This window comes from Passer montanus, unplaced genomic scaffold (assembly GCF_014805655.1).
Source record: "Passer montanus isolate IOZ18808 unplaced genomic scaffold, ASM1480565v1 scaffold41, whole genome shotgun sequence".
Classification (NCBI taxonomy): domain Eukaryota; kingdom Metazoa; phylum Chordata; class Aves; order Passeriformes; family Passeridae; genus Passer; species Passer montanus.
This window is the reverse complement of record NW_024368930.1, coordinates 4,385,884-4,408,897: the sequence shown is the minus strand read 5'-3', so window position 1 is coordinate 4,408,897 and position 23,014 is coordinate 4,385,884. Positions and strand designations below refer to the sequence as shown.

The 23,014-nt window shown below is 43.2% G+C and overlaps 1 protein-coding gene across 1 annotated transcript in view; it reads right to left on the bottom strand.

Moving 5' to 3' along the window:
• CDH4 (cadherin 4) overlaps nucleotides 1-23,014 on the bottom strand; it is a 417,348-nt gene that overhangs the window by 97,476 nt on the left and 296,858 nt on the right. The gene's annotated exons all lie outside the window — the stretch shown is intronic.

Here is a 23,014-nt window from a genome sequence, read left to right as displayed (position 1 = left end):
GCTTGACCAGGCCAGGCTGGGAATGCCCAGTGGGATGCTACCATTTCATGTAATTATTTGTTGAGGAAAAGCATGTTTTGGACACTGTTTCTAAAGCCCTTCCCTCCTGCACTTTGAGAACAACACTGCAAGCAGAGTACAGCACAGTGAGTTCCACGAACCTTGGATACAGAACTGAGGAAAAAAAGAAGGGAGGTTAATATGTTGTCCTAGCAACCCTGACTATCTCTTTAAACACAAATTTAATTTTCTGATCAAATGCTGAAAGAAGTTCTTGCAACAGCATGACTATTCCCAAAAGAAAGTGCAAGGTACAAATAAATTACCACCCCCTGCACCATCACAAAGTGTCTTGGCACTGTAAAAAGCGATGTGCATAAATTTTTCCCTAACAGGTCTATGAATACAACGAAGTAGTGGGAAGATAATAGAGCCCTCATAGCTGAATGCATCTCTGCTACAGCAGCTGCACCCTTGGAGGGGCCTGAGCGAACTTAGTGGGATCCTGTGTCCCCCAAACAGCCTGGATTTGGGGAGAGAAGGTCCTTTCCCAAGAGAAGAGGAGGCTTTGCTTGTCAGGCAAAGGAATTGAGATGGGGCTGTGGGCTGCTGCACACTCCTCCCATATGTGACCTTCTGCTGTTCCTTCCCCTCCTGACACAGGAGGCTGACAAGACGCTGAACGTGTCGGTGCAGGGCAATATCAGATCCCTGTCTCCCAGAATCTCCTTTGATACCTTTGTCCAGATCATTACCAAGTTTGTACACTGTTTTCTTTGTGCTTCCCCCACCAAACTGCCTGCTCCTGCTAATGGCTAATCATGTCAGTTATTACAGGCACCGCCAGGATTGATCCGCGGCACCTGCGCCGCTGGAGCTGCAGGTCAGGGAATAGACACAGCTCCATTTGTCTTCTCTCCAAAGGATTCACTGCTTGTTAGTACTGAGAAAACTGACTGGACTTACACTGGTACAGTCACTTAAAAGAGGGCCTGGGCACACTGAAAGTGCCCTCATCCTGCACAGGAGGATTTGTCCAGATTTATGTGGGGCTAGCGGGTATTTGGAAAAAAGACCCAAGTAGAAAAGTCATGAATTCAACTTTCATTAGCAAATCTGTGGGTGAGGAAGGGTATATCAAAATCAAGCATTGCTTGCACAGCTGTGGTTTCAGTGACAGCACTGTCACCAGTCTGACAGCTGAAGATCACAGTCCCCATTTTCAGAAGGTCAGCTCTGCCCTACCAGGGGAAAGGGCTGGAAATCGAGCTGGTGGCAATGTCTGTGCAAATGCACAGCTCACACCAGGGAGTTCCAGCTCCAAATCACTACATCTACACCTGGAGCCAGGCTTAAGGTAAGTGGAAACAGGAAGACACTGCTGGACCTCCAGCTCTGAGCCAGGGTGGGGTTCCCACCCGACAAATTAAAAAGGGTAATGTGGGACACAGAGCTGTGTGTCTTTATCAGTATGTGTCTGCACAACTCCAAACAAACGATAATGTAAATTTACCCGTAAAAAAGGTGGAAAAAACCCAAAACAACCCAACAAAGGTATTTTGCACTTCTACCCAGCCCCAGCCTGGCTCAGCTATGGCTGTGCTTGAGCACAAACACCGAAGAGCTAAGCAGACACTCCAGGGAACCAAAATGGGAGCAGTTTTAACCCGAATCACAGAAGGGAAGAGCCTGTTAGTGGACATTTTTCTGCTCTATTTCCTGTTGCATATAGTACCCAGATCCCATTGTGATAGAAGCATTAGAAATGCATAGAGAGAGACAGAAACAGGGAAAAGGAGCCTGGATTTAAATATTCAGTGCTAAAGGCACTATATTTTATTTTTGGGAAACGCAGATAAACAGAAGCTCTCGAAGAAAGCTATGTACAGTTTAATAAAGTGCACGCTATAGGATGTCCTTGCAGCACTTTTATTAGCATTAATAGGGTCTAAGCTGTCTGTATGTAAATCATTGCAGATCTAGGAGATGAAATATATCATAAGACCCACAGCCAATTACACTGAGAGAAATCCATGAGCTAATTATACTGCATTGAGCAAAACAAAGATGGGGGAAATATACTGCAAATATTCAGCAAATTGCTGTTAATTGCAATCATAGCACAAGGGTTTGCCTGCTACCTATACTTAAATCCATTTCCAGTAAAAATACAAGGGTATGAAGTGTTCAGAAAAAAAATAATAAAAATACAAGTGTAAGAAGTAGCACTTGTCACAGAAAGTTGCAAAGACCATTGACAATGAAGTATAGTACATTTTACTACCAGGGAGATATTTATCACACACATGCTTTTTATATTGGAGCATATAATTTTAGCACTCTTAATGAGATTAAAAAATAAAAAAAAAAAAATTTTCAGTAATCCTGTAGCATTTTGACCAAAGGTTTAATTTGCCTAATTCCCAGGGTGCAATTTATTAAATCTTGTTGAGAAGTTAAGAACATTATCTGAACACAATGCAAGGTTTACTTATTTTGTTGAAACTGTTCCTGGAGCAGTTTACAATAATAATAATAACAATAATAGTAATAATAATAATAATAATAATAATAATAATAATAATAATAGCAATAAAGCCCTCTATATTCCCAAAGAGTTCACTAAATCAGGAATAAAAATTACAGGTTGGGGGAATTTACTGGTTCAAAAGGTAGTTACTTTTTCCTTCATTTATCCTGGGAAGTGTGAAGATGGTAACAGATCCATATGATAATCTTCTGACTGGAGAACATACACATGAATTTTCCTTTCATTTATCTCTCCTTTTATAATGCAGTCAAGAGGTATGCAGGGCTCTGGGTTACAGAACAGATGGCAGAGGGATGGTTTTCCTTAGCTGCATTTATACATTTTTTACTCGGAGAACCCTTGGAGCTTTGAGCTTCTCCAGTGCCTGGCATGATACAGCTCTGCATATGATGATGTGAGCAGGATGAATGATGATGGCTGATGACTGTCATAAAAGGAATTTGCTTGCAAAGCAGCTTTTATGCTCTAAAAAGCCCCTCTGGGATGGAGCTTGGAGTGCATTGATTCACTGGTGAGGGAAAATGTCCCAGATCAAAAGGCAATTTATGTTGGAAGATGCAATCCCTTGTTCCCACCCTAGCTCATGAACACAGGTAGCATTTTCTTCACCAAGTCTGACAGATACAAATGGCCCATCTGGAAGCTGTGGGATCAGCCAGCAGAGCCCCAGAGGGAGCCTGCAGCAGAGCCAGGCACCTCTCTGGAGCTGCCACCCCTCTGCTCGGCTGTGGCCAGCAGGGACAGGGTGGAGCCCAGCAGTGAGTGGCTGGAGCTCAAATCACTCAGGCATCACCCAAAACACAGCAATGTTTGCAAATCAGAACCAGAACATCCAGAGTCTGAGCCCTTGTTTCTACAAAGCAATCCCAGAAACAGGAGAAATTGTGCAATTTCACAAGATGGGGATTTTCTACTGCAGGTTCTGATCTAATAACGAAAATGTTTGAAAATGAACATTGCAACTCTTGAGACAATACAGGGCTAAGCCTTCCAAGCTGGCCTCTCCTCAATGTCACATTTAGACAGAAAAGCAGTGTTCGTGGCACAGGATTGCATCCTGCTTTTACAGATAACATCTTGGGGATTGTGCATCTCCATCAGGATTTACTGGGTAGCTAAACCATTCCCACAAACTTTACTAGTGAGCAGCATTTCAAGCGGTGAGCTCTTCTAAGGTATCAGGTTTTATCACTGTTTTTCTTCTGTTGATCCACACCCTTGTGCTCTCAGCACTGCCCTTTCTTGCTGCAGGAGTCTGAATCCCCAAGCCCTCCTCCCTTGTCCTGGCAGTGACAGAAACCTCCAGAGATCCCTGCAATGCTCCCATGCCAGGAGCAGGGGTGGTACAGAGCAGGCAAAGCTATGTGGCCAGCAGATTGGAGGGCACACCAGTGAGAACATAAATTATACAGTTTTTGGAGCACGACATTGCCAGGAGAAAAAGTGTTACAATGGAGACTGTTTAGAGAGCAGTAAAGAAAATGCCTGGAGGCCCAGGAAATGGGGTGTGTAAGGAAAAGCTGAATTAACAAGGACAACTGAGCCTACGGAACAGAAGATGTGACCGTAACAACAGTACTCCTGCACCTAATAAACTGTATTTAGAGAATTTCATAAGGTGTCTGTGGTCTGGGATCTGCCCATCCCTGCACTGTGCCTGGAAATGTATCTGGAGAAAGCAAAGCAGGACACTTATCCTGTGTTACATTTCCTTCCACAGAATGAACCAGAAAATAAATTTCCTTTGAAATTCTTTGTCTTGCTCTACAACATATGGAGTCAAAAATGCCCTTCAAAAAACACTTAGTTTACCAAATCTCCCAGTGAACAGTATGCAACGTTTGCACTAACATGACCTGGGGATACTAAGACTTGATTTTTTTGTTTTATAAAACCCATTATAATTATTAATGAACACATAAAATAATGTAAATGATAAGCAGTAAGTGTCTTTTTATTATTAAGCTCTTAGCTATTTTGCCCATTAAGAAAACCAAATTAAAATAATTGAAGATTATAATCTGTCATGCATTCAAAATGCTCCATAGAAATTCAGACAGGCAAACATATTCAAAGCCTTTAAAAGAGCACACTTAAGAGTCAGTCTAAGCATTTCAGGATTGGTTCATTAATTTTAGTGGAAATATTTTAATTCAACTACTCTTACTGTTTATTGAAATCTTTGCTAAGGACTTATTTATTTTTAACTGAATTTGCAATATGTTTAGGACTCATTTGTACAAAAGTTCTTAACTCTTATTTCACAGTTGTTTTAGAAGCCAGTAAAGAGACACATCTCTAGTCCTGTATTTCCAAACAAATTACTGCATGTTGCTGAAAGAATCACATATGGTTTCAATAAAAAGATGCAAAAGTCAAACAGAGAAAAATTAAGACAGATTTGGAGACCCAACCAGGTGAAGGTAACATTTAACTTGTCTCCTTTTACTACACTTGCCAATGACCCCAAGCTACCTCCTAGAAGGAAATGAAAAAAAAAACCAATCCAAAACCCAGAAGATCCTTTAAAACACTTCTGTTTTCAGAGTAAACCCTCTCTTCTGGGCCTTGCAAAGGGGATGCTTTGACACGGCAAGGGTTGTATGTAGGAACCCAGCATTTTCACTAACTGCAGCCCTGGGTTTAGCAGCAGCTTGTCCTTAAGTGTTCATCCACCCCTGGACAAAATGAGCATTGACCGAGCCAAGTGTCCATGCTGGTGGCTTTTATAAACAAGGTTAGGTGGGGAAAGACCTCTACTGGCAAAGAAAGAAGGGATGGAATTGCACATTTTACTTGGGGATTTCTTTCTTTCCTCAACTGGGACTGGTTTCATCTAACACATGATTTTCTAAAAACTTTGTATCTGGTTTCAGATAAAAAGAAGAGAAGCAAATCTTTCAAGGGTGAAATCCATCCTCCTGAAGGCTTAAGTATACATCACATTTTCTGGAAGAAGTGGTTTTCTCTTTCTACCAAGAAAAAGAGAACCAAGGACTACACCTAGATTAGAGACCAAATTTTCACATGGTTGAGATTCACTGGTGAGAACTTAAGTTTCTTCCTCTTCTTTAAAATACAAATCCAAAGCCAAACTATAAAATGTTCCCTTTGCCCCAATGGCTGGATCTCTCCCATGTCAGGTTAAATCTTCCAGCTGAAATCTGTGCAAAGTGATTTCTAATGTTATTTATTTTGATGATAAGACAGAGTCCAAGTAGTGCCCCAGAGAGATTCAAGCTGTCATTTAAGCCATTAATTTAACTGATGATGCAGCCTGTGTTAAAGAAATGAAGCTAGGAGATGCTTGAATCCAAAAGAGAAGAACCTCTCCTGTGTGCCTGGCTTGTTCTGTGGTACCTGCAGAGGACCCATTGCTATCCAGCCATTCCCATCCAGCCATTCCCATCCAGCCTTTCCCATCCAGCCATTCTCATCCAGCCCTTCTCATTCAGCCCTTCTCATCCAGCCTTTCCCATCCAGCCATTCTCATCCAGCCCTTCTCATCCAGCCCTTCTCATCCAGCCATTCTCATCCAGCCTTTCCCATCCAGCCATTCTCATCCAGCCATCCCCATCCAGCCATTCCCATCCAGCCCTTCTCATCCGGCCATTCCCATCCAGCCATTCCCATCCAGCTCTCCTGCTCCTTACCAGGAGGATTTGCTTCCTCTGCACGCACCCTGCGAGTGCTTGGCTGAGGTGCTGCACCAAATGTTCAGCTGCTGACAGCTCCCAGCATTTCACAGGTCATTTGGCTTCCACATGGCTCTGTCTGTCCAAGGGCTCCTCTCCAACCCTGCTGCTCCCTTCAGGCCAATTACATCCACATGGACACACTCCTCTGGAGCCTTCCCTATGCCCACGGGTAGCTTTGATAGTTTTCACTCCTCTCGCTTCCAAGTTTTTTTTGAATTGTTTACCAGGATTTTCCTCCTCTACCTGGATGAAAATGTAACACTGAGCAGATGGAGAGCAGCATATCAATCAGGCTCAGTAAGGAGCTGGTAATGCAGTGGGAGAGAATTTCTGCCTGCAACTGTGGCCAGTAACTGTGTGTGACCCCACGCATAAGTACAGGATGAAATTGAACTTGTCAGACTCACAGTCTAATTCAAAACTGCCATTATTCTGCTTGGGATAAAAGTGAAATAACAATGCTTTTGCCTAGAAAACCAAATTCTCTGTATGATGAGATGACACACTACAAGCACAGAGTACCTGGTGTGCAGCAGTGCATCGAGGCCAAGGATTTGCTGCAGCTTAACTCTACTTTCCTACCTGCTGAAACAGCAAAGAATTTATGTTTTAGCTTGAGTTATCCTGACACAAAAAGATTGAAGTCTGCAGGGCTCAGGGGGCCAATCTGCTCTGTGTAACTGCAGCTGGTCAAAGTTTCTGAGTGGTGACTTGGGACTGCCAGAAGCTCATGTCAGGTCTCTGTCTTTACCAGTGAAAAACTCAGTAAACTGCAATTTGTTGCATGGTCTTTGTGATTAAATAATTAAGCAATTATTTATCTCTCCCACTGACTATTATAAAGGTCAGGAAGCCAAGGTCCCCATATCAGGAACTGGCCAATGCTAATGGATCTTCCACATCTAACAGCAATTGATATGGCACAGTCATTTCTAAAGCAGTATGTGCTTTTCTTTGGGCCTTTTGCAGCCTGAGAACTCCACTGTGGAAATGCTTCAGACTGTAGCAAGGCAAGAGAGAGCGAGGAGAGCTCTGATGGGAAAAGAAGATTACAGAACACCTCCATGTGACCAACATCTTATCACTGCCAGAACCTTGATAGCAGAAGCAACAAAACTAATTTTTACTACTCTTTCCCTTATCTCTCTTGCAAGAGAGCAGATTCTTCACTGCAGTGACTGAAGGCATCCCAGTGGAGCTGATGTGCTGCTATCAGGTGAATTTTGGCCCTGAAGAACTGAGGCAGGTTCCTACTGTGCAAGATGCAAGGGGCTGATACTGCCTGGCTGGAATTTGAACCAGATGCACAAACCCTCCTCTGCTGCAGAGGATGCTCCATGACAAAAGGTGAGAGGAAATACATCTGAGAGTTCAAAACACACTGCTCTTACTCCTCTGACAGAGGAGTTGTGACAGGCAAGAGAAGATCATCCTTCATCATCTGTTTAAGAAGGGCTACCCACTGTTTCTTTGCAGAGGGCACCATCCTGCAGCACCTTCGTGCAGCTGACCCCACTGCTGCCCGTCATGGCTATGCCTAAATGAAGACAAAGTCAAGAAAAACAAATCATGGCAGTGGGAATTTGTCCTCATTTCTTTTTGAAGTGTATCTCTCCTGAAGCCTTATGTCCTTACATCATGTCTGCCACAGAGCAAGCCTGGAAAAGAGAACCCAGCACCTTTCTGGGTAAAAATGAGCAGGAAACTCGAGTGCTCAGTGCAGAAGATAAATAAGGGTAGCAAATATTGACCTGCACAGGAGTAACCTGATCTCTGTAACTAATGATTGAGGCCCTCAGCTGATATAAATCAGTGTAGACTCAGTAGCTTCAAACAGAGGCACGCTAATTTATTTCAGCTGAAAATCCAGCACATGGCATTTAAAAATTTAGCTGCACAGCAGAAGACCAAGTGAAGAATGCTCTTCACTCTACCCACAGCAATTTACCACAGGCAGCATTCCTCTAGGTAGGACAGTGACTCAGACACAGGGAACAAGCATTCAGGGGAGAACAAACACACTGGTGTCCCCAGGAAGGAAGTTTTTCCCAGACTCAAGGGATATAATTTGTCTTAGTGTGTGTGACCTTTGCTTTTGTAGTGAGCTTGGCTTTCCCAGAGTCATGCACTGAACTTCCAATGGCATGATGCCTACAGATATCCCTGATCATGGAGAAGTGGTGCTGTGGCATGATTGTGAGTGCTGCCCTCAGCAGAAAATAAAGCTTTTGGACCTGCCTGCAAATAGCTAACAATGGGAAACAACAATACAACCCTCCAGTGTGTCTATTTTGGAGAACAAAATCTGCTGAGGCTTCTATTTGAGACGCTACTTTGGGAGGCTTGCAGAGCAGGATTTAAAGCTCTGCAGCTTTCAAAGTCTCTCTAAAAAAGTTTAATTATAGGAAAAGTAAACCTGTTTGTTTGTTATGTAGAGTAGATTACGTGGCACAGCATATATAGAGTTATTTCAATGGTCAGTAAAAGGAAACACCAATGTGAGGAGGCAGGGAATGAAGTTCTCTCTGTGCACTATGGGAGCAATCCTAAAAGACATCAGTGTAGGTCTTGGTTTGATGATCCTGAAGGATCCTGTCCACCCTAAGATATTCTATGATTCTGTGATTTACTGACCAGTGAACAAAGACAATGTGAGGTGTCTTTGCTCCTAGGACTCATCCTCTTTTGTTACACAGACAAAATATTGAATCCTCCAGGATAACTCTTCCCAGATGGCCAAATTCTGCCCATGCATGCACATGTATGTTTCCTTCCACAACAACTGTGCTGGACACTCCAGAGCTGTATTTTCCCTTCAATAAACTTGCAGAGCAAGACACCACTCTGTGACCACAGAGCTCTGTGGTCAGGAATGCCCAGTAAGGTGACAGCAAACATCAGGCTGGCATCAGGCTGGCTCACCCATCCCACACAGCTGGATCCAGCCCACACAAACACATCTGGCGTGCAGGTACACAGCTGCATGCAGGACTCAGCAGCTGCAGGACACACTGCCAGGTTCATGCCAGCATCCCCTCTCCCAGGCAGCTCTCCTGTGCCCTCCCATCACCTTCCTGCAGCCCTGCCTATGCTCAGGGTGCCCCAGCAGCTGCAGCTCCTGCACCGACACCCTGAATTCCAAGGGTGCCTTTCCCTCTGGTGTGGGTGTCCTCACCCAAACACCCACTGCTTGTGCAGATGTGCCTCGTGCATCAGGGATGGGAGATTGCCTTCGAGGAAATTTCAAACCTGGCTGAACTCTGCTCATTTGGAACGAATTCACAGGGCTGGATTTTTGGCAAGTTTTTCTCTTTCGTTAGCTCTGTTTCTGAGTGGGATTGATCTGAGACCTCTGCTTGCTTTGACTTGAATTCATGTTAGACTTATTCATGTGACTTATTGATGTGCTTCCCATCCACACACTTCTAATGCAAGAGGCAGACAGGCCAGCTTGAGGACATGGCGCCAGAGATTTAAAAAAAAAATAAAAGCAGTAATTTCTGACACATTACAGAGCCCTTTCATATCTCACTTCCATTTATGGCACATTCTGGTTCTGGATTTAACTCTCCAAAGCAAGTAACAGCCCTCAAAGATCACAAACACTCACAAAGATCACAAGCTTCTCACCCTCCAAAAACCACAACAACAACAACTGCATTAAAGTCATCAACGATTTTAGAGTCCAGACTGGTCTGGGCTGTCTATTCTTAACTCCCCTTTTAGATACTCTGATAGACATAGGAAATTTCTTGTTTAATTTTTTTTCTGCAGTATTATTAATTGATAATTTAATTTTTGATCTGGTGAATTACATGCATTATATGAATTCACCATCAGTGAAATGACAAGTTTAGAGCAGAATAGTTTAGGTAAGCAGATTGTCAGTGCTTATGGCTGTAAGAGATAATTATGTACAGCCAACTGTGTAACGCGCTTGAAAAAATTATAAGCCTAGGCACAGAAATTAAAATTATTTCAAGATGAAGTTGTACAAATACAGCTGCAAAAAGCTGCAAAATCCTATTAATTTATGCCAGCTATAGTGGGTAGTGCAGGGGGGATCCAGCCCCCACCTCCCTGCCAAAGGAAGTTTAACACCCAGTGAATAAAGGGGCTGGGTGTTTAAACAAAAGACTATTTCAGCTATTCTTAATATACTCATAAACTTGTGGGCATCAGCTGGTAACTTGGTATGATGACTCCTCAGCATGTCAGGGCAAACATTAATGCTAAATTACCATATGTCAGCTTAGGGTGGTTAATAATTCTACTGCATCTTGGACAACTTGAAGGTTTTTCTGAAATTGCTGTCAAATTGAATCTTTCCTTCGATCAATAAAGGAGCACAAGGAAATACACCATTCGTGGTGTCAAAAAGAATAGATTAGCAAAATACTGTAAATGCAGCTGGCAGGGACAACAAACTGCATTCTCTTAGCTAGAGATGCCCAATAACCACGTCAATACTTCCAGTGAGGGGACCCACATGAGGAAATGGCAGTGCCCATCACAAACCTACTGCTCTGTTCTGGTGCCACCAAAGCTCCCCTGACCCAGTGATATACCTGTGGATCTACCAGGCAGCAGGTAATTATGGGAGCAATATTTGTTCTACACCGCTGGGTCCATCAATTGCAGCCAGAGGAATGAAATAGAAAATGACTATGAGCATGGAGAACCCGTCTGACCTGCTGCTTGTTTTCCAAGCTGTGTAATAGAGATATTTCTGGCAATACTGAGGATCAGGACCAGCTGGGAACAGCCAAATCATGTAGGAAATGCAGAAATCTGCACGCTGGGCTTTTTTAGAAGGGTACTACCCACCCCAGATCGTGCTGCTTCTGCCATTTCTACTCTCAGTCAAGCACCAGCTACAACAAACACATGCTACTCCAGCAAGTAAAACAGATTGAAAGAGATGTTGTTTCCTCTGTGCATTTGACAGCATCAATGACACATTTCTAGATATTCAACACTGGGAAATTTGGATCAAATCTCCAGTTCAACTGTGGTTCCTATCAAAACACCTGAAACCTAAATCAGATTATTCCTAAGGTTTCATGCACATCTTACCATGGATATGTAGCATATCTGGCCATGGGCTCCTGCAGTGCAGCCACAGGATGCTGCAGCCTCTATGTGAGGCTGGAAAAGATCATTCCTTAACATCAACTGACAGAAAAGGTGTTGCACTGCAGATGGCTTTGCTGAGCAGCACCCAGCCTGCTCCCTGCTCCCCTGAGCAGCCCTCCAGGAACAGGGCTGGGAAGACCTGCTCCAGTTTCCTTTTTAGAAGCACTAATGAAATCTGAGCTCTTACAACATCTCAGTGTTTTCTCCTGCTCTTTGATCTCTTCACTACACTCACTGTCGTGTCAGATTTTATAGTTCAGTTGTGAGTCAGAAATGTGTTCTCTGGGTCTTACAGATCCATCCCATCCAGCACACACACCTTCCCAAAGCTTTGCTGGAGCCTGATGACAGCAGGAGTGAACCTTAAACACAGTGGTCCCCAACAACCTTTAAAACCATCAGCAGTGAGTAAGCAGAACCCATTTCTTATAGCACATTTTCTGAGCATTTTGATTTTTTGGTAATTCAGGTCACTCCATCCAATACCCCGCTGCTGATAGATTTAGTTGTAGCAGTTGTTCTCAGGCTGCAGGGCCCTGAGAAAGTGATGTGAAAGTTGCTGGTTGCTGGTAGCAGGAAATTGCCTTCATAATACTTTCAATTTAAAAAAGTTGGTAATGACGCAGGGAATAGGTCCTGTGGGAGCCAGGAAGGTTGAAAATAATCCACCAGCGAAAGAATTGTGAACTGCTGACTCTGGGCATTTAATTGGGATGGAATTACAGGTCATCTCCCTCCATCAATCCTGTGCACACTCCAAAGGTGATACTAAAAAGGAACAGATTATTATTATTTCACACAGTATCTTATTTTTTGTTTGTCTTTTTTTTTGTTGTTTTTTGGTTTTTTTTTTTTTTTTTTCTGTATAAGAGGAAATTAAAAGAAAACTTTCTGCTACACACCCAAACCATGCAGCTGCTTTATAAGCCATGCCTTGCTCTCTGAGCTGGTGTAAACCAGCAGAACTTCTCTAAGTTCAGCTTTACACCCATTTCCAATGGCTGCCAGGCTGACCCAGTATTTCTGTGGTGATTAGAGTGGGATATCTCTTCATGTTTATTTCTGGGAAAGCTCAAAGTTGGCTCTTGTGCCTTTGAGGAGCTGGATGTATGTGGGGAAATGATGTTTCTTCAAATTCTAAATCTTCAGGGCTTTTTCTTTTTTTTTTTTTCTTTTTAATAAGAAGCAGGAGGAAGATTTCCTGACCCTCTGAACTATCCCTGGGTTTGAATACACTACATGGCAAGCCTGTAAACACAAGAAGAAAGCTCTTGTGTGAAACTTCTTAAACTGCAGAGGATGACGGACAGCAAATGGGATGCAAGCCAAGGAACATGACAATTAGCACAGAGAAAGTTTTCAGGGTTTATTCCATCAGTCAGCACTTAAGGAGGCTTTGAAGGGGAAAAAGCATCCTTTTTATATTAATCCACTATTTCTGCACTTTCCCCCATTCCATGGATTTAGTGCTTAGCTGCTAAATATCTATATGCAGAGCTTTATTAAGAGGAGTTGGTTTACTTTTTGAAAGATTCCACATCCATTAGTTCATAGAGAGAAAAGAGGCAAAATCATTTCTCCCGCTGCAATACCCAGAGTTTAAATGACAATTTACTCTTCCCCAGCTTTTAGTACTTAAAGATGTGGATGAGAAAAGACTTAGCATTTCTTGCAATGGTATTTCTGGTCATCACCTTTCTAAAGAGTTAGTTGTGCTACTGATGATAAAGTAATTCAGTAAAAGCAAAGGGAAAATCCTCCCTTTTCTCCCCGTTTTCTTTCCTATCTTGGCAGACTTCACATCTGAAGAGGCACCTCACTGTTCCAAGAGAAAATATTTGCTTTTTTCTTGAAAAAGAAAAAGTTCTCTCAAGCAAGAACTTGGGCAACAGCAGGGGACAACGCTATGCCAGTATTAATTAGCAAATTCCAAACGAATCCTAGTTTGTGCTTAGCAGGGTATGGCTGAAAACGATGTGAACTTTTAAAATGTTGTGTTGAGCATACAAGTTACATCTTACTTTTTATATATATTTTTAATGAGCCTAACAAAGAAAGACTTGCTTTGGAAGGGCACCTTATTCATTTCCTCCGAGGCCCTGTTCCCAGGCATTTGTGCTCTTGCCCATCTCTTTATTCAGAGGTTGACAGTCACTCTTAGCTCACCCCTTTTGGTTTGAGGCCACGACTGGGGGATGGCATTTTGCCTCTAATTAAGAGGTGGCATGTGGGGCTGTCCCCTCTGTGACCTGAATCACCTAGCAGGGGTGCACAGTGACGTAGAACACTTGTCACCTTCATGCCTCTTGGATCCTGAGTCCCCAGGACTCCAAGATGTGCCTCCCCCACTGAGGAGTGGTGCTCCAGCACCTCTGACCCTGGGCTCTCCCCACAGCACAGGAGGCAGAACTGGGCAGTGCCTACATCTGCCAGCACTGATGGACTCTAATCTAAATTTCAGGATTATTCAGGCTGTGACTAAGCTGGGGCACCTGCCAGTGCAAGGCTCATCAATTCTCTTTGATTTGGAAAACTTTGCATCTGTGTCAGAACTTCAATTTCAAGGCAGAGCTCTGTGGCTGTTTTTCCTCTCTTTCCCTTCAATACTGAGTTTAAAAGAATCAGGAGCTGAGAGAAGAGACTGATGCACTGGTCTGGGGTAAGCAGCCATGGGAGGCTGTGAGCATTCATTCAGGTAGCTACAAGGAGGAAAAGATGCCCTTGGCAAGCTGAGAAACGTGAGATTCCCAAGTCTCCTTGTGCTTTCCCTTACCCTGGCAAACAGAACTGACAGTGCACAGAAGAGCTGGGGGCTATTGCAACATAAAGAACAACTGCAACATCCACTGGGATCCAGAACATTCAGAGCTATTTTAATCAAATTACTATCGATTAGGGACAAACTAGAGTCTGCTGAAGTTAATGGACACATTTCCATCGACTTCAAAGGGCTCTGAAACAGCCTGTAACCGAAAACAAGCAAGTACTAAAATGAGAAAATGCATTTGAGTCTCACCCTAATTGCATGAGATGAAAGAACTGTTTCAGCTGGAACTTTTTGAAATTATTCTGCCCGAGACAAGTGTCAAACACCTCAAATGGTCAAAAATTCAGCAAAGCTACCAGAAATAAGGAGAGTCTGACAGCAGCAAGCGTGGCCAGCTGAGGGTACCAGAGACACACAGAGAGATGTATCAGCTCTACTGACAGCTCTGGAAGACCTTCACTGACTTACATAGGAAAAAAATCTCTGCAGTTCTGTGTGTGTTTAGATATATACACTAATTTAGTTTTACTTTCCAATCAAATTTATTTTCTCTAAGAAAGAAGAGTTTTTTTCTTCTTTTTCCCTGGAAATGTTAGGGTTTAATTCCATGCTACAAATGTATCATTTGTCCTTTTGTCTTCACAGGACCTAATCATCTTCTCTGAGGGATGAATACGAAATCATGACACAAGCAATTTGTTTAAACTAGCCTCTTTTACTGCCTAGAACATTTCATTGTCTTTAAAGCTATATATTTATGTGACAGCTAGACATCCATTAAAACACACAAACCTTAAGGCCTATGAGGTACAAAAGAGATTTCTTCTTTTAAAATCTGTAAGGGAAAAAAACAGGCCTGAATCCTGGAGGGTCATAACTTTACTGACCTTTGTAACATTCGGCTCTTCCCAGAGCTGCTGTAATTAAGTGCTGACTCAGTGGATGAAATAAGGGTTTTATTTTTTTTCTATGTAAGAAGCTAAATTGAGATGGAATTTTAAATAGCTTGTAAAGACCAGCAGCACCATATTGTCAACTCCAGCACTACCCTTCTCTAGCTTTTATTCATTCAACAGTCTTAGAAAGCAAACAGATAAATCCCACTTGAGGTTGTTTGTGCCATGCTGGGATGGCAGTGGAAGCTGCAGTGGCTTTCTTGGCTGCATGGTACTTGAGAAAATTTGGGGCAGTATTAAAGAAAGATTTTGGGATTAAATGCTCCATCCTGCCTAATTCCTTCCTCCATAAATTCTAAAGGAGATGTTTTTCTCAAAGTGTATCAGATCAGAATAAGTACCAGCATCTGCATATACAGAGATATAAAGAGATTTATATAGATATGTATATAAATATATATATATATGGATGGATGACAATTCCAGCAGCACTGTTGCCAACGAGAGAAAAGTACAAACATCCAACAAATACCCAGATACCAAAGAAGATATGTATATAAATATATATATATATATATATATAAATGGATGGATGACAATTCCAGCAGCACTTTGCCAACGAGAGGAAAGTACAAACATCCAACAAACACCCAGATACCAGAGGCCTGACTGACAGCTCTTGGGTAGAAAACCACACAGAAGACTGCCCACCAAAGTCCCCAGAGCCAAGGCTTTCCAGACAAACCCTTCACCCTGTGGGAGAGAACAGCAGGAGCTGATGGGAGCCCTTTTTCCAGCCATGCTGCCATGTCAAACCACAATGTTCAACCAGGGAGATGCTGCTCATCCTTCCCTTCATGCTGCTCCCAACCAAGTGTCACCTCGGTGGTCACCTCAGGTGTGTGACTGGAGCATGGGCTGAAGAGCTGCAACCTCCACATCACTTCAGATACCCAGCTGGGATTGAAAGATATGGTTCAAGCCCCTCTTAATGTCCTATTATCTGTGGATCACTGACAGGGTTGATTATAACAGTTTGACATGGCTCCAGAGGAGCTGTTACAGTCTATTGTGTCAATAGGTACCTAGGGAGTCTTTAATCTGCAGATACATGTGTAAAAACAGCAGACTAAAAACACAGCTATTTTTTTTTCTTTAAAAGTTGTTATTGCTAAAGCAGTAAAAAAGAAGCAAAAGTAATGCTCATTGTAGAAATAAAAGCCCTGTCACTTCTCCCATGACAAGAGCACAAAAGAGTCTGAAACCCAAGATTTTTCCCCTTTCAGTTGTAATATAAAAGTGATCCAAAATGTTTACGCCAGGAGACAATTTGGAATGACTTGTTTTCCTGCTGAGCTATAATCTTGGTCAGCGGGAATGCTACTGATGTGACTCAAAATGTATTGCTGCTCTAGTGTGAAGGAAAGAAGGGGTGAACTGTCATAATTATTAAATTAGCAGAAACGGGTTTCTGTGTATATGATGTGTGAAAGTATGACAGTAAACATGGGGGGAAATTGTTTGTTTTCCTTGGAAACTGGTAGCTGGATTTGATTAAGGGAAGTGTAGCTCCATGTTAGGTTCTCATGAGGCTCCTGGATTCTGCAGACAGGAGTGGTGTGCAGGCACACACAGAGATCCTGGCACGGTACAGAGAATATACAATTATCACTTATGAAGTCACACGCTCCTGCTTTTAACAAGCAGATTCTTTCAAAGCACTGATTTGCCCAGTGAGGTCTGTGAGATGCCACATACCCAGAGCAATTCAAATTTGTTTTCTTAGAAAATGCTGTTAAAAATGGTTCACTTAATAAAGAATTCTATTTACAAGAAAGAAGTTAGAAGATGCCTTGGAAACATCTGATTGCTCATTCTTTAAGCAGTATCTTTTTGCAGATACTGTATAATTTTCAAAAAAGGGTATGAGGTACACAAACATCCAGGATCTCTCATGAGAACGTCACTGATTTTCAGTCCTATTTCCATTTAGTCCCAACAAAGAAACACATCCATGGGAAGTTTTGCAAGAGAATAAACACTTGCAATTAAACCCTTCCCTGTACAAGGGTCTTGATGTTTTTTTCTACTAACAGTCATGAGAGAAGAGCACAACCATCTTATGAGAATTTTAATAAAAAACAATTGAATGCAGAACTTCCCTTGTGTGACTTGGCACACTACAGTCCCCAGGTCTTTAGGGGGAAAAGGCTGCATTGCAAAGCCCATACGATAGAAAAATATTTGACAGTATGTTTCTAAACATTATTTAAATAGAGACTTCTGTTCAAGTTATTAATGCCTTTAATATGGATTCTCATCTCCTCTTTTTATTACTTTCTGTGTCTTTCTGGTTATTTAAAGGGTTGTGAAAAGGGCTGGTCAGCACTTCAGAGCTCCCACCGCTCGTCAGCAACAGATGCTGACCATAAAGTTAAAGCCAACACAAAAGAAAAGCCCAGTGTAGATTTCTTTTTCCTCCTCTCAGGGGAGGGAAGGCAAACACATCCATCCTTCCCTATCCTGCTCCTCCCAGCTTCCTACCAGAGAGCAACCCTGGAGCCAGAACCGAGCTGGATGGCTTATTTTAACTAAGGGGGTGGAGGAATGAACTCTTTATTAATCACTACCTGACCTGGAGCAGAGCTGCTGCCCCGTGAGGGAGAGCTAAGGGAAGCCCAGCAGAACATCCTGCATCCTCAGAAGAATCTGCAGGTGCTGGGGCAGCGTGTGCCCCCTCCTCTGGCACCACGCTGTCCTTTCCTCGGGGCAACAGCTGGCTGTGACAGCCTGTGTGTTTGATGGCCTGCAGATCACACACATGGGAGAAGGGTCACGCTTTCCAGATCATCTGGTGCAGTAATGGGAGGAGACAGCTCCCCAGCAGCACGAGCCAGAACATCTCTGCGCGCTGACATCGCGTCAGGGCGGCGGGACAGGAGCAGGCACAGCAGCCATCTCCCGTGTCCTGCAACATCTGGTCATCTCCATCACACCAGGGGTGGTGTCACATCGTGCCAAAAGCATCTGGGCTCCTTGTTTGCTTCATCTCCCACACTTTCAGTCTGAACTAATTCAAAGCGCAGATCAGCTGGTGAATTTTTAGTGATGATGAAGGCTGGCAGCATTAAACAAACACAGCAGAACAGAACAGATACAATCCAAAAGCAAAAACTTGAGTGAGTCCTATCTTCTAACAAACCTACCAGTGCAGTCCCAGGCTCTCCCAGTTTGTTATCCTGACATGCTGAATGTTTATGTAGCATTTTCCACATTAACAGCACAGCAAGGAAAAAAAGAGCCAGACAATTCATACTTGTGAGTGAACGATGCACACAAGGAGAGAAAAAGCCCTAATCCATTTGGAATCTGAAATCACATCTCCAGGGATGCTTTAGATTATTGCCCTACAGGATGCCCAGAGTTTTTAGCCAACTTAATGGCTTTCCTAATACCAAGATGCTCCTAATGAATAACAGGGCTGGATGACAAAACTTTATAAAAAGTCACTTACAACTGGATTAAGTGTATCAAGATGTTTTCTTTGATATTGTCTTGTCAGTTCATATCAAGTGACTCTTCCATGCTTTCATGTCAGGTAATTCCCAAGAAATTCATGGCTACAATCTAAAATAAATGTGTGACTTTCAAATCAGCGAGAGCTGAATGATAGGAATTTTAAATTGCTGGGATAAAACTGCTAGCTACTTCATAACACACATGCTGCTTCCAGATTTAATACCTGCCTTTTCAAACACTATCAATTCACTTAATATGTCAGTGGGGAATAACATTACTTTATTTTATTTTCCTTTATAAGGATCATGAACCATTTTCTCTTACAGAAATGTACCAATTACCCACATGCCAATTGTCCCAGCCACATTCTGATCTTGCAGCGTGGACATTCAGCTCAGGTGCACACAGAGCTTTCTGATGCTACAAAAGAACCACTGTGGGCTAAATTCCAGACTGATGTAAACAGGCACATTTCTGCTGATATCAATGGAACTGCACTCCCCAACGCAGGTTCTGAGCTTTGCCCTCTGCCCTAAGAATCTGACAAATGCCGATGGAAGTCAGAAAGAAACCTTTCATGTGAAAAATTCCTAATTTAAGAAATTAGCAGAGCAAAGCCATGGAAAGACAGGCTAGAAATAAGACACCATATTGTTCCATATTGTTTGTGCTGGGATAGGCAAATTGTGCCTTAACTCTGGCAGCTGGGACATTTGAGGATGGGGAATTTCCACTGGGGCACGGCCAGAGGCGCTGGTACCACTCCCTGCCCTTGCAGGACTGCTCGGTACGAGGAGCACAACAGGGACAAAGGGAGCCAATGCTCAGGAAAGGCTGGATCCAAGGAAACACTGAGGGATCAGGTGTATGGGGGCAGAGTTGGCCACTCAGTGTGGCACAGGGGCTGCAGTGTCTGCAGGGCACAGCGAGCAGTGCCAGCGCCAGAGGCTGCGTGGCTGCCCTGGCTAATTGGTCCTGCTGAGGGTTTGGGGGTGTTTGCCAGGGCACAGGGCCAGGCTAATGGAGCTGTGTGGCTGCTGGAGCAGTGCTGCAGCTCTGCAGGGCACTGGCCTGGGCTGGCCAGGCTGTCCTGGCTGCTCACAGTACCACAGATGCCTCACCTGTGCTGATGCATCCCCAGCTGTGCTGCAGTGAGCTCTGCCTCCTGCCAGGGTACAACAGGCTGTGATCAGACAAAGGAGCTTCATTATTCCAAAGCTGCATCCACTGACCACATCCCAGAGCTACCAGCTTGCTCTACACCTTCTGCAAGCTCCCCTGGAGGAGGTAGGGCATGGCTCTTTGATCCAGGCAGAGCTGGCAATGCTGGGAGCTCTGCAGCAGGTCCCTGCCAATTTATTTCAGGTAATGGATTGTCCCACAGTTTCAGCATTGTTTACACTGATTTATTCAAGTATATCTGCATATATATTATACATGCATCTCTCACCAATGCTGGACAGACCTTATTCTGCATTGATTGGGATGTGCTGGGAGATATGCCAAACATTGTTAGCACAGAGTATCACACTGTACTTGGAAACCTGTACCTTGAACTTACCAATTCCTTTCAGCAAGGAAAACTCAACCTGTTCCCGTCTTTTGGGAGTTACTAATAAAGCTTCAGTTTAGAATATTACCTGCAGTATCACTGATGCCAACACAGGTTAAAGACACAAATACTACTCTCAACAGACTGATGAGCTCACTGTGATATCCCAAGCACTGGGGGACATCATCCCAAGAAATAAACTTTTTTAGATTTGAAATGTTTTAGGATTTAGGTGACACATTAAGAACTCAACTGTACAAGCCAGCATTTCAAAACCAGAAGTGCTTTGCTCCTGGTGAATGGGCATTGCATGATATTCCCCAAGGGTAATAAAAGAAGGAGCAAGACCCTGACATGAATCCAGCGCTGAACGTGGAGATACAACTGTGTGATACTGTGGCAGGGAAAAATTAGGAAGAAGAGATGGCAAAGAAATCAGTTGCAGCCGTACGATAAAGGAGAAAGATCTCACTATATCTGCACACTGGGGTATAAAATCTGTATGAGCCAGTAGGGAAGATATTAATGAGCATCAGACAAATCTAACAGGAGGTATCAAAAGCAGATACCAAAGATGTAAATAATGAAAGAGAAAAAACACGCAGTAAGAGAATAATGAGACTGAAACGGGTTTTGAATCTTTTGGACACCAAGTAACAATTTAATTTGCAGTGACCTTCTAGAAGCAGCCACAAATCTGATTTTAGATAAGCAGGCTGCAGTGCTGGTGCTCATTCACAGAGCAGAATCCTGCTCATTCCCTCTTAGCAGCGCTGAAACAAGGGATAGAGGGGACAACCTCCTCCTGAGTTTTTCAGCCTCTCCTGGCAGAGCCAGGGCAAAGTGATAAAGCCCAGGGCACTGCAGGAGGCAGGGATGTGTTACAGGATGTGCCACGGCTGGCTTGCTCTCCCACAGCCCAGTGGTTTCATGGCATATTCCTCTTTTTAACAGGTTGTGCTAGTATCGATTCAAATCAGTGAGAGCTGTATTGATCCCCCCAAGGGTTCAACTCTTACATAGGAAGAACATTTTCAAAAGACCTGATCCTCCTTATTTTTCACTCTTATTCCCAACGACGCAGTAAGAGACAGCTTGAGGCTTCCTCTGTATTCCTCCCTTTTACTGCTACACCTTAAAAACCTTTCCAGGAGGTGATCCTCAGCTGGCAGCAGCATTTTGGGCAGCTGAATTTCTCCGTGTAAAATCAGCTGGCGACCTCTCAGCCTGGCTTCCTTGGCCAAGTGCCCTCCAAGCAGGTTGGCAGCCCCTGTGGCCAGCAGCCAACCTCCCAGGGCTCCTGCTTGGACAGGACCCGTCTGCGTTTTATTGGCCTTCATTTCATTTTCATTTTAATGTGATGGTAAAATTTTTATCTGATAATCTAAACAAGGTAATAATTTTGTGCTGTAAAAGTGCCTGTCTTCTGCTGTTACTGTCACCACCGTATATTGGAGGGTAATATTTGCAACATTATACAAAACTGTTATTCTATTAAAATGATAAAATGGCAGCGGTTTTATTACATGAGTGATTTTGGAGGCACTGAGATGCCCTTTACTGCAGACAGGAATAATAAAAACATTATTCACCAACACATTAGGGAACAATCCTGTGATTTTGGAAAACAGTTGTAACAAACAAGTAAGTTATTACAGTGACATGATCAGGAAACACAGCCCTAAATCTTGTCTACTGTAAGTAAATAGTGCTAATAGCCAGGGACTCTGCCTGCTCTGCACTTCAGCACCCTGCCCCCCAAGAAGTTGGCAAATCATAAGACAGACACTGAGAATTGTCCATGCACTTTTTGCAATCCCATCTAATCCAGGCCTTTGGATTTTAACCCTTTATTCCTACTGAAGTCTTAAGGATTTACCATCTGTCGCTGCAGAATCCGTGAAGATGAAGAAGGGGAGAGGATTAAATTAATTAACAAATTCTAATCCTGAAACAGTGCTGGTGATGTTAGGGCTCTTTGAATTCTAATGAGGATTTAAAGCAACACTGACAACTTTCCCATGAAAAGGAGGAAAATAGTGTCACATTATCACATCCCCAGCCTCTGCCCACCCCACACAGCATTTTATCCAACAGAAACCATTACAGGGATCATTCAGTTACCCAAGGCACCTTCCATGCCACATCTGCAACAGGAGCCTAAATCCATGTGCACAGGCCAGAGCTACATCAGGCTGTTGCTCAAACACGATAATTATCAAGGTTCTCTATTTATTATTATACATCCTCCAAGTTTTTTATAAGGTAATCCTGAACCACGTAATACAACTTGGTATATCTGACTAGCAAACAGACCTTGTGGTTTATTCCATCCTGTTCTCTAACTCCAATGGATTTGCATCCATTGCCCCCGAGAACTGCCGAGAGTCTGTGCCTGCAGGTGAAGTGGAAACTCAAACAACCCAAGTAAGTGTCTGAAGTCACCAGTGACTCCAGTTCAGTTGGGAGAATGCAACATGGAAAGACAAAAATGAGCAGGGAGAGCTTCACAGGGAGAGCACAGAGTTCCCCTCCTAAAGGTGTTTTGGTTTTGTCATAAAAAAATCAAGCATGGGATGTAAATCAGACCACCCCAAGATGCAATGCAGTGATGTACAACATGTTCTCTCTGCAACAGTTATAATGTGCATTAAAACAACGGCCCACAGCCCCACATCCATTTAAAACCCAAGGTTTTTTGTGGAAAAGTGCAAATTCAGGCCATGCTGGGAAGGGAATTTCACCGGGGGACCTGCACCCTTTGCGTGGGGAAGCAACTTTATATTTTCTGACATCGCCATGAATTTGGAAAGGAAACATATGGAAAGCAGATGACATATTTCACAAACTGCCAAGCAGATTTTGCGTGGTTTTAGAGAACGTGTACTCCAGGGA